Genomic DNA, 13104 nt, shown 5'->3' with positions numbered 1-13104 from the left:
TATTCAATCAGTGAATTTTGTCTTTCTTCTTACACATACGAGGTGATAGCGATCGCACAGGAAAAAGCTGGTACGTATATACCTTAAATTCTATAATCCGCAATCAGTAACACCAGCCATGATCAAAGAGGATTTTCTTCTTCTTTCCCTGCTTGGAAAGTTATGGCACGGCCGACTTGATCCGTCGATCTAGGTAGCTCTGTTCTGTTCTGTTCTGTTCGTGAAGTTGATATGGGCTCGTTATTTCAACCAGACACAATACTGTATTATATTTGTACTAGTTCTACACGCGCCACTGATCTCTAGAGAACTACTGTAGTGTAGAACTAGTACAAATATAATACAGTATTGTGTCTGGGTGAAATAACGAGCCCATATCAACTTCACGAACAGAACAGAACAGAGCTACCTAGATCGACGGATCAAGTCGGCCGTGCCATAACTTTCCACGCAGGGGAAGAAGAAGAAAATCCTCTTTGATCATGGGCGTTCTACTTTATTGAAATTGTGTGCGTGTGTAACACTGGTACAAATATAATACAGTATTGTGTCTGGGTGAAATAACGAGCCCAATTCAACTTCACGAACAGAACAGAACATTCTCTTTGGAACAGAACTCTTTGATCATGGCTGGTGTTACTGATTGCGGATTATAGAATTTAAGGTATATTCGTACCAGCTTTTTCCTGTGCGATCGCTATCACCTCGTATGTGTAAGAAGAAAGACAAAATTCACTGATTGAATACAGCAAAGAGTGAATTTTCACTACTCATTCGAGTGCTTCTTATCATTACTGTGTGGGACAAAATATATAGGTCTTGGAAGAGAGGTCTTTGGTTATGTGTCATGTTCACGTGATGCAAGATGTGATCCATTGCGGAAAGGTGGATTATTTGTTAAAAGGATCATGTAAGAGTACATAGTTGTGCACTTCAAGTACAAATAATTATTGTAATAATCAAGTTTGTAAGCAGGGGCCTGTTTCATGAAACTAATAACATTAGAACTTAAAAATAATTATAAGTGTAACAGCTTCTGTTTCATAAAGATAAGGTATTTTGCGGATGATGTTCAATCGATGTTATTTTTTATTGAGTAATAATAAATAAGTTAAAAGATCGTGAGAAACTGCAAAATGACCTCGATAATGTTGTGAGTTTCACAAATAGGAAAAGTCCTCTCAGTTTTAAGTACTGCGTTGATGGGGTGAAAGTTTCTTTTGGGGCTCATTGTAAGCATAGTACGCGAACCTTCTCTTGAGCCCTGAGCTCCATAGTGCTGAATGGGAACTCGGGCTCAAAAGAAAGGTTCGCGTACTATACCTAGGTGTTAATATAAGCGAAGATCTTCATTGGTGTAATCACATAAATGGGATTGTAAATAAAGGGTACAGATCTCTGCACATGGTTATGAGGGTATTTCAGGGTTGTGTTTAGGATGTAAAGGAGAGGGCATGTAAGTCTCTGTAAGACCCCAACTAGAGTATGGGACCCTCACCAGGATTACGTAATTCAAGAACTGGAAAAAAAAAATTCAAAGAAAAGCAGCTCTATTTGTTCTAGGCGATTTCCGACAAAAGAGCAGCGTTACAAAAATATTGCAAAGTTTGGGCTGGGAAGTTTTGGGAGAAAGATGAGCTGCTCGACTAAGTGGTATGTTATGAAACAATGTTAGGTTTATGGTCCACCTAATCAATACACATCACTTTACAAGTGAAAGCTTATTTAATATAAAAACATATTAAACTATGTTGGGACGTTTCGTCTCTATTTGAGACTTCTTCAGCCATAAAATCGCGTGGTAGAGTATAAAACTCATTGTTCAGAAATTTAAAAAATTGAAGGGCCTTTTTAAGAACTATTTGAGATATGCTAAATATATAATATACACATTATTTGCACAAATAGTCCTCACTTCTTGCAAAAACTTTTGTTATCTTCATTGTTAAAAATTAGAAATATCTCTAAATATGACATGCCAGCTATAACATCTTGTAACAGAATAGGCCTACAATGTTCATTGTTGCTGTCTAGTAAAATTACTGTACATGTCATATTTCAAGTTATATTTCTAATTTTTAACATTGAAGATAACAAAAGTTTTTGCAAGAAGTGAGAACAATTTGTGTAAATAATGTATATATTATATCTTTAGCATATCTCAGATAGTTCTTAAAAAGGCATTGGGTTCTTCCATTTTTTTCACTTTCTGAACAACGAATTCTGTAAACTACTACGTGATTTTATGGCTGAAGAAATCTCAAATAGAGACGAAACGTCCCAACGTAGTGTAATATGTTTTTATATTAAATAGTTTTCACTTTTAAAGTGATGTGTATTGATTGGGTGGACCATAAACCTAAAATTGTTTCATAATTTTAACTGTATCAATACGGATCTAGGGCCTATATGATCTACGTAATGTTAGTGACTTGTACTATGTGGTATGTTCCGAGCTGTCAGTGGAGAGATGGCGTGGAATGACATTAGTAGACTAATAAGTTTGAGTGGTGTCTTTAAATTTAGGAAAGATCACAATATGAAGATAAAGTTGGAATTCAAGAGGAGATTGGGGCCTATATTCATTTGTAGGAAGGGGAGTTAGGGATTGGAATAACACACTGGTACCAAGGGAGATGTTCAATAAATTTCCAATTTCTTTGCAATCATTTAAGAAAAGGCTATGAAAACAACAGATAGGGAATCTGCCACCTGGGTGACTGCCCTAAATGAATATTAGTAGTGATTGGTTGATTGGAAGTAAAGTTGTATCAGAATAACTCAATCGAACGAAGACATTTGTGTATCTCGGATGGGGTATAGTGGTAATCCAGCGATATCTCCAGGCCTTGCTCAGGATTTTTGAAGTGTAAGATGTTCATCAAATAATATTAAGTCATCCACTTTGAACTAACCAGTTGTTTTTCAAAGTGGTTAGCTAAAGAAAGGTGCCAGAATAAAGTAAGAACGGATCTCATTATTTTTAAGCTGATTATTGCCAGGGCTTATAAATCTGGATTTAAGTTCCCAGAAACTCGTTAAAAGTTAACAGTGGAGTTAAAGTTACAAGCTCATTTAGGTAACTTACAGGTAACTACGGTTTACCAGAAAGCCGCCATTAAACTATTATAAAATTATTATTATTATTATGGATTTGATCGCTGCGGTGCAACGTTCCTCTATGTGTTTAGTAAACGTCTTCCCAGTTACTTGCAAAGTTAAGCCTAGATAGCGGTACGAGTTTACCAGCTCTATTTTGTCATTGCCGCACTCGAAGACATCTTCTGTGGAGATATTTCCTCCTCGCCTAAATTTCATAACTTTTGTTTTGCTGGTATTTATCTCTAGATCATTTCTCAGTGACCATTCGTTTAGCTTATTGAGTCCTTGCTGCAGAGATTTTCTGTTTTTTGATAACAATATCATGTCATCAGCGTACATGACCATTGCAATATCTTCCGAGGCCACCTCACTGATGACATCGTGAGTCAACAGATTAAAAAGCATTGGGCTGAGAGGGTCCCCTTGGAGTACGCCATTAGTCTGGGCTATAAGTCCAGACCGGCCTACTTTATCACTAACCGTAAGCCAGTTAGAACTTAGTATATCTTCCAATAAGTGCAATAGTGGATTCCCTGGTCCTAAGATAAAAGATAGTTTCCTAAGTAGAATGGTTCTGTTAACTCCATCGAACGCTTTAGTGTAGTCCACAAAGATAGCGTAGACGAAGCCTCCAGTTATGCTTGTAGCATCCCATATAATGCTAAGTACCCTCTCAATTGCTTGGATTGTTGATCTTCCGGCAGTAAATCCATACTGTTCTTCTGGTATGTACATCATGGCTTGTGGTAGGATGCGGTCTAATATTAACTTGGTAAATACTTTAAAAGGAGCACATTCGAGGGCTATCCCACGATAGGAATCTGGAGAGTCCTTTGGCCCTTTTCCTTTATATAGCACCTGGATAGTAGATTCCCTCCACCTCCTAGGGATTTTCCTGCGTACGATGCATTCATTGAATATTGCTGTCCATACAACTACCGTTAGAGGAACTGATTCTTTTAGAAGCTCGTTTGTGAGGTTGTCCGGACCTGGCGCTTTTCCTTGTTTACATCTTTGAAATGCATTCCATACTTCTTCCACTGTGATTGGCACGATTGGATCCTGCTGCGTGGTTCGAGTTTGTGTGACGGCCATTTGGGTCCTTTGATATATACTTGAAAAATGGTCCTCCCATATTTTCATCGGTATAGTGGAATTCACTTTCGTTCTGTGGGGTTCTAGTATTCTATACGGTTTTGATTCTGCTGCTGCTATTGTCTCCAGCTCTTGCTTTAAAATGAAGTCTTGTCGTTTCTTTCTGATTAATTCCTTGTATTTTCTCCTTTCTTCTGAATATTCTTTCAGCGTTATTTCTGTTTTGTGTTCTCTCCATCTGTGGAGTTTCTCCAAGGTTACTTTCCTTTGGGTGTAACAATCCTCGTCAAACCAGGGCTTGCTTATTCTTTTCCGGGGCATCTTTCCCGCTGAGTTAAGTAAGGTATTTTCTAGTATGTCTAAGGCCTTATCGATATTCCCTCTAGATAGGCATGAGGTTATTGCGTTTTTATCTAGTGACTGTTCCAGTAATGCTATGTTGATGTGCCGTGGGGCCCATTGTTGCTTAATGTTAATGATTTCCAGGTCATCTATTTTGAAACTAGTATGTATTGGAATGTGCTTTCTGATCGGTAACCAAATGTGTTTCTGTTGTAGTATGTGAAATTCGTTACCTCTGAAGAATATTAAGTCTATGACACTCGAGCCATTGTGACCTATGTACGTTGGGTGTTGTTCTTGGTTGACCAGAGAAAATCCTTCTTCTTCAAGGGTTTCAAAAACAGTTAGAGCCTTACGGTCGGGTTTGTCCAGACGGCAGTTAAAGTCCCCTGTTAGTAGTATTGGTAAGTTATTACTCACTTTTTCTAAAGCATGTAAAATGGTTTCTATCACAACTTCTGCAGAAACGTTGGGTCTTATGTATATTCCGATTACAGCAAAGTGTCTAAAAGTGACGATCACGGTGTCTAATTCTGTGTATTCACTAACTATTTGACCCATAGACGGCTTGTAGAAACAGGATACTCCTCCTGACGGTCTGCCTTGATGTCCTATCATTGCCAGTGAATGAACCGAGTAGTATCCCTTGATGCTGATTGGTTCCAGGAGGAAAGTTTCAGTTAGGATTATTAAATCTTGAACTAATATGGATATCTCAGGAGTGCGCGTAAGTGACTTGAGGCCTTCGACGTTCCATAGGAGGCATGTAAGTTCACTGCTGTCGGATACGAAAGGAGCGAAAAGTCGCATCTTCTGGCCAAAAATCAGGGCTGAATATTCTCTCCTTAAACTTAATGGGAACTCCAACCTTAAAGGCTTTGTTTGATCCTTGGGTGGTCAACATGGAACATTCGGTGACATTATCAATACCGTTCTCCTTCAGATATTGGGTGATGTCAGACGCAGTTGTATCGCTGCTAAGGTGACCCACATATATCCATACGTTTCTTTCTGCTGCTTTCAGTGCTCCAACTGTTGCAGTACCTCTTTGAGCGTCTGGTGTTCTTCTGCGTCTTGATTGCACCTGGAGGCCTGGAGATTGATTGTGTTGTCCACGTGTTCGTCCTATAACTTTGTTCCATGGGGCTTCCTCTTCGCCGGGTTGAACGACTACCTCATGTACATCCGCCTCTCTCTCTACGCTGACTGGCGCAGTAGCTCTTTGGAAGTCTGGTGAATATCCTATTTTTGATTGCAATTCTTGTTCTGGATATTGACTGTTTTGTCTACGCTTAAGTCCCATAGCTGTGGGCTGCTGGGCGTCCCTTTCAACGAATCGGTCACCTGTATCTTCTGTTTTTGTCACCGAAGTTTGTGGTGCGATTGCGACGGCATTTGAGGTTATCCCGGATTGCTGATCGTTTAAGGAATTCCTACGTGTAGATGCAGCTGGTGACTCTGTCAATTTTCTTCTTGGCTTCTGCTTATGATTTTCCTGTATTCTACTAATTGTTAAAAGTACACAGTGTGTTTAATTCATCATTAATTATTATTATTATTATTATTATTATTATTATTATTATTATTATTATTATTATTATTATCATCATCATCATCATCATCCATTCAAACATACATGTACACTCAAATTTTTGAAGGTATTTTCATAATTATATTGAATTACACAAAAGTGGTTCTAAACCTAAACATAGGCCCTACTGTTAATATTTGTGAATAATAATTTGATTAGAAATTTCAAAGGTCCTATTTTCTCTTTTATGTTTCATTGTAGAAGTTTTGTTTGCTCAACAAGAGGGCCACATTGTACAGTATTACATAATTTTTGTTTTCTCTCATTGCAGTGAAATTATCTTCTAGATCGAAAAGCTAGAAGGAAGAGTGAAGTATCTGTATGAGGAATTCTTATGGTGTACTTTTAGTGCAAGCATTTCAACTCATTGGGTCATTATTATTGCATCATAATTGGCTGTCAACACTTACTGGTGTACTACATGGGAAAAGGTATTTTATTTTTACCTACAGCAGATAATTACAGTTCTAAAAAAATTTTCAGGCTGAGTGGTTTAAATGGTTGGCTTTCTGAGCCCAAGTTGTTTTGCACAGTCCTTGCTCATTTTGATTGTAGGGTCAGTCAGGGTAATTATGAGACAAAAAAAAAAAAAAAAAAAAAAAAAAAAAAAAAAAAAAAAAAAAAAAAAAAAAGGGAAAAAGTGAGGCACTCAATTTTATCTGCTCTGATTAATAATCTCAACACTTTGCATTAATGATATCATATATTAGTCTTTTACCCATTATGGTAAAATATTTGGAAAGTGTCTGAACTCTATATCTAGCAGTACACAAGTTTTTCCTGAGTGGTGTTTTTTCTAACAAAAAAAACTTTCATGCATTGCACTTTGTATTTTGTTACTCTAGCTCAACCCAAATATCCAGGAAAGTGTTTCTGGTTTTATTTGGTAGTGTAAGGGAGAATCTTCCTTTTCAGCTTGAAAACACAATTTTAAGTTTTTGATTTGAGACGAAACTTCATTTTTAAAAAAGGGGGGTAAATATGAGACATCATTAGGGTAAAAGTGAGACACTTTTAGGGGAAAAAATGAGACAGTTGGTACACTTGTTTCTGTACCTAAATACTTATGTTTGTCATTCCTACAGACTTCTTTCCTGATATACTTCCTGAAAATTCTTTCAAGAATATTCTACTTTCAAAGATCAAACACACTGACAAAACCATGATGAAGCGAAGAAGAGTGGACCCAACAGCAAAGGTGATAACATCTGAAGAGTATTCCCAGCTTGTGAGGGAAAAGCAGAAACCACTTCATAAGAAGGATAGAAAGGGTACAGATATTCAAAAGGCAACAGTTCCAGTAGTAAAACCTCCATCTAAGACAAGAGCAGAAGTTCATTCACTGAGCTCGATAGCTGCAGTATTTGGGAGATAGTAGGTTCGAACCCCACTGTCGGCAGCCGTGAAAATGTTTTCCGTGGTTTCCCATTTTCACACCAGGCAAATGCTGGGGCTGTACCTTAAGGCCATGGCCGCTTCCTTCCCACTCCTAGCCCTTTCCTGTCCCAACATCGCCATAAGACTAATCTGTGTCCGTGCGACGTAAAGCAACTAGCAGAAAAACGTAGTTCATTCTTCTGACTCAGCTACAAGCGAAGAAGATTGGCAAGGTAGTGGTGACAGTCTTGATGAAGTTGGTCTGCTTGACACAGATGCTGTGGAAATGACCATGGCAGATGAAGTAAATCCAGGTGACTTTGTACTTGTACTTTTCGAAAGTTCTGGAAAGCGGCATTCTTTTCAATATAAATATGTTGCCACTGTTCAGAAAGTTCTGGAAGGTGGAGACATGCAAATCATGTGTCTCAATTGTGTGGACAGTAACAAAACTGTGGTAAGGCTTTATAAAAATGATGTATCTGTTGTGGAAAAGTCAAAATTACTATGGAAATTGCCTGTTCCAATAATAACAGGGAAAGGTAGAGGCATTACATTTGCATTCCCAGGAACAGTTAATGTTTTTGAAAAAAAGAAGAATCTAGAACTCCAATTTGTTAAGCCAGTTTAAACCAAGTGAGTCTCATTTTTCACCATTCTGATTACAATGGGCACTCTGTATTTATTTAGTATAATTAAAATGTAACATAAATTCAGGCATAAAGCTCAGGTACCATTTAATTAGATGGTATAATGTCAACAGTCTATACTAAGTAATTTTTGTCAGGAATGAGTATAAAAATGCATCTCAAGCCTAAATTTCATGGTATCAAAACATGGCCATTTTGTTCCTATAATAAAACTGAGGAAAGTGTTGCAAACTATTACATCCAGATTTTTTTTCCTGTCTTCTTTTGACCCTAAGCTGTCTCACAATTGCCCTATTAACTCTCCAACATGATTTTACAGTCTGCTACAATACTGTCTCACTTTTCCCCTGGGTTTTCTCATAATTCCCCCTTTTGCAGATTAAAAATGAGATGCACATTTATATTTATTTTTCAAAAGTTAATGAATATATAGTAATCTGTTGTTTCCAGTGTTTTTTGTAACACCAGTCACAACTTATTATGATTTTTTGTATAACTGTCACTGTTGTAGTTTGTAATTTATGAACAAAGTTGTAAAAAATGTCTCATATTTACCCTGACTGACCTTATTTGAAGGTGCTGAAATGTCCTGTGTGTCGGTAAATTTGCTGGCATATAAAAGGCTCCTGTGGGACAAAATTCTGGCATGTTGTCTCCTAAAAATCCCAGTAGTAGTTGGTGAGATGTCAAATCATTGAAATTTGAACTCTGAAAGTCTGATTTGAGGTTTTTTAATAAATACAGAAAAGCTGAATCATTTTGGTTAGAATTCCTTGTAAAGATGTAGACCTTGGATTTCTATGATGTCATATTTTTATCCTGGTCCATACCTGCGAACTCTCAAAGTTTAGGCAAAGGATTCCTGATTTTTAAAATATTACTTCTCAACCTCCCATTCTGTTGCTCATGATTTCAAGTCTATGATTGCAAAACTTCAATAGCTGTAGGGCGTTCTCTTATTGGTCGCTGTTATTAGTGAAAGCCAAAATGAAAAGTGAATATAACGATGCTCAAATCTGGTGTTATTTTTCTCCCTTCATGATTTTATTTGCCTTAGTCATGGTCATTGTTTTGTTTTCAGGAGATTGATCATTGTGATTTTGGTTTAAAAAAAAGTAATATTAAGTGTTAGTTCTTGTAATAGAGTCAGAGATAGTGCTAATTTTCGTGTAAGCTGTTTTTCTGAAGGAGTTTCCAGGCCAGCAGCTAAAGTCTTTCTGCTGTATATTGGGAAAACAACTGATGGAATAGGGAGGCTACTGGAGTCCCATGGGGGTAAAAACCATATATAGGACCATAGAAGGCCAACAAAAGAAATCCAGGAACTGCTGAGGTCTGCCAAAAACAAGCGCCATCCTCTCTCCACAGCAGATGTCTACAAAATCCCGTGCAGCAGCGGCCAGGTGTACATAGGCACTGCAAAACAAAGCATCGCCACACGATTGAAGAAACACAACAGACATAGCCGGCTGGAAAAGCAGATAGATTATCAGTTGCTGAACACTTGCTGCTAGCAGGCCATGATATATAGTTCAGCGACACTGAAGTACTGTCAACTCCTGTGTCTTATCACGCCCAGCTACAGAGGGAAGCCATTGAAACTCTGAAGCACAGCTTCAACCATAAGGAGGAATCTGAACAGATAAACAAAGCCTGGTTTCCAGCCTTAAATCTGGAAGGACACGATGGTCAGGCAGAACAGAAAAAGCAACTGGTTATCAGTTGCCTGTCTCCACCAAGACAGGTCGATGTACATCGGGCTCCATAATGCTTCAAACATTGGCTGAAGAACAGCCAATCAGTGACTGTTCCCCCCAGCATGATGGACCAATAGGTGAGCAGCGTACCTTAGCCTGCACTATCCAATGAGGTGCAATTACAACACCACTTCGTTCCACTGAGAGCTTCTCTGCTATCAAAATCAGTCAGAACTGTTGACAATGCCGAATGCAATCTTCGGTGAAACCGTCAGGACAGTCACTTGTTCTGGGACCACAGCCTACAAGCCTGGAAAACACCGACATGATTTGTAGCGCTGGCCGTGAAAGCCTTAATTGTTACATGAAATCGGTTTGTAGACGAATAAGGGTAGAAAATCTCCAGGTTGATGAAATCAGAAGTACTGGTACAGGGATATGATTAGTGAAAACCAAACATTGGACAGTAGGACAGTTCATGATATAGAAAGAGAATGGGTGGCATACAGGGATGCTGTAGTAGAAACAGCCTAGGAACAACTGTGTGTAAAGGTGGAAAATAGCGAACATCTTGGTTGAATGATGAAGTGTTTTTCCTGCTATGCAACACGGAAAAATCATAGGGCAAATAGTAGAAAACATTAACCTTTCCTCGATTCAGTAATACATGTAAAAAGGTGTATCAGGAATGACTCCAAACTCCAAACAGGGACTGATGTAGACAGGGAATTGTACATAGATGAAAGAAACTGAGCCAAACAAATAATTGTTGAATCCTAGAAGTTGGGAAGATTTTGGTACCGGTAATCTGGAAAGGCTAGGTCAAGCAGCAAGGAAACCTTTCTGGTAAGTAATAAAATAAAGGAAAAAAGGGAGGGAAAAAGGAAATGAATAGTGTTTTGGGTAAATCTGGTGAACTCATAATAGATCCAAGGGAATCACTGGGTAGGTGGAAGGAATATTTTGGAAATCTTCTCAACGTGGAAGGAAATCTTCCTGGTGACATCGTGAAAACAACCAAGCTCATTTTAAAGGAGGACAATACTGGTGAAATTATGCTTGAAGTGGAAAGGATGGAAAATAAGCTCCATTGTCAGAAAGCAGCAGGAATAGATAAAATTAAACCTGAAATGGTGAAATAAAGTGGGAAGGCAGGGATGAAATGGCTTCTAAGAGTAATAAGATTAGCATGGAGTGTTAATAAGGTACCTCCTGATTAGACAAAAGCAGTAATTGCACCTATCTATAAGCAAGGGAACAGGAAAGATTGCAACAGCTATTGAGGTATCTCATTGATCAGTATACCAGGCAAGCTGTTCACTAGGATTTTGGAAGGTAGGGTGTGGTCAGTGGTTGAGAATAAGTTGGGTGAAAACCAGTGTGAACAGAGGGGCTGTCAGGATCAGATTTTCAGTATGTGTCAGGTAATTGAAAAATGCTATGAGAGGGTTAGGTAGTTCATGTTGTGTAGACCTAGAGAAGGCATATGACAGAGTACTGAGGGAAAAGAAGTTTGCCATACTGGGGGGACTATGGGATTAAGGGTGGGTTATTAAAATCAACCATTGGGCTGCAGTGAGAGTTTAGAATGAGTTCTTGTGTTAGACAAGGCTGTAATCGTTCACCTTCGTTGTTCATAGTTTATATGGATCATCTGCTGTAAGGTATTATGTGGCAGGGGGTGATACATTTAGGTGAAAATGTAGTAAACAGTTTGGTCCATGCAGACTTAGTCTTAATGGCAAATTGTGTCAAAAGCCTGCAGTTTAATATCTTGGAACTTAAAAATAGGTGCAATGAGTATGATACAAAAATTATCTTTTACAAGACTAAATTGGTGTTATTAGGTAAGAAATTCAAGAGAATTGAATGCCGTATTGGGGATACAAAACTGGAACAGGTAGAGAGTTTCAAGTATTTAGGATGTGTGTTCTCCCAGAATAGTAGAACAGGGTCTTGCTATCAACCCAGACCAAATGCATGGGGTTTGTACTATGCGCTACAGCAACTGCAGTATCGAAGGTGGGCGCATAGTTCTTCACCTTGCAAGCAGCCTGCACATATTCGACCTGGCAAGCATGAGTCGCCAGTCTGAATCTCAGCTCTTAACATGGTGAGACAGTTAACATTGCAACACCGTATTTTTGTATGTAAAAAAATTTAAGTAAGAGTCTGCTTGATGGGTATGCAATGCATTTGTTCAGCAATTTCATGAGCACAGATTCATGTAATTATAAAAGAATTTGAAACTACTGGCTTAGTGCTCAATAAAAAATATGCACACACATGAATAGTTGTAACAGAGGAAAAGCTGTATGACATAGGTGTGAATCTCGGACAGTCACCGAATAAATCACACTCAAAATTAGCACAAGTAGGAATTTCGGTTTGCACACAGAGGTACAAAGCTGTTACACATCAAACCATACAGGTTGACATGGGCCCATTGTTTAAAACCTGTTGATCCAGCCACAAAAGTGAGATATTGAGAATACCGGTATCATCTTGCATCATTGATCGTTTATTAAACCCACAGCTTGTGTTCTTTTCGCATGAAGACTGGTTTCATCTTAATGGTCGTGTGAAGTCATAACTCTCGCATGGGTGTGTAGAAAATCCTAATGGTGTTTATGAAGTCCCTCATTATGATAGGAAGATTGTTGTTTGGTATGTTGTTAGTGCAAGATGAATAATTGGCCCTACTTTTTTCTTTTTTTTTGGAGGTGACACTAAATGCAGAGAGGTACCAAGATGACATTTTGACCACGTTCTTCCATCAGTTAACACAGGGCCTCTCAAACGCCCAAAATCTCATGCGTGCAAATCGAGGCGCAAGAGCTCCGTGCACTGTGCATCGGTTCCACTCGGGTCAGATCAATTCTTCGTCTCTGGGTTACTTGGCTCAACTCGACTCGGATTTGGAGCGCTACGGAGCAAGTGAGGAAGAGGGAGATGGGGGGTGCGAGCGAGACAGGCATGGGGAAAGAGAGACACAGTGCTATTGCTCCAAATCGAGGAGTGGGGGTCTGCACTCTGGGCAACGAAGCGAAGTAGTCTTTTGCACAGTGCATGCACCCTGAGAGGCCCTGAGTTAACGGAAGAAGAATTGCGTGTGTGGTTTCAACAAGATTCAGCCCCTGCTCATACAGCAGAAGATTCCCTTCTTACAATCTCGGGAAGTGTTTGCAGACAGAGTGATCAGTGCTGGTCTGTTTACCTCTCTTTCTCCATATCTGATAGTGTGTGACTT

The 13104-nt window shown here is 38.8% G+C and overlaps 1 protein-coding gene across 3 annotated transcripts in view; it reads left to right on the top strand.

The window, feature by feature from the left end:
* The first annotated feature begins 608 nt into the window (after nucleotides 1–608).
* LOC136866200 (coiled-coil domain-containing protein 115) overlaps nucleotides 609–13104 on the top strand; it is a 29538-nt gene continuing 17042 nt past the window's right edge. The window contains exons 1-3 of one of the 3 annotated variants that reach the window (XM_068226650.1): nucleotides 615–910; nucleotides 5564–5772; nucleotides 6402–6561. The gene's annotated coding sequence lies outside the window, so the exon portion shown is untranslated. Of the gene's footprint in view, nucleotides 911–5563; nucleotides 5773–6401; nucleotides 6562–13104 lie in introns of all 3 variants that reach the window. The other 2 variants (XM_067142947.2, XM_067142946.2) reach the window with 2 other exon arrangements.

This window comes from Anabrus simplex, chromosome 3 (assembly GCF_040414725.1).
Source record: "Anabrus simplex isolate iqAnaSimp1 chromosome 3, ASM4041472v1, whole genome shotgun sequence".
Lineage (NCBI taxonomy): Eukaryota > Metazoa > Arthropoda > Insecta > Orthoptera > Tettigoniidae > Anabrus > Anabrus simplex.
The sequence above is the reverse complement of the archived record's forward strand: the minus strand, read 5'-3'. Positions and strand labels throughout refer to the sequence as shown.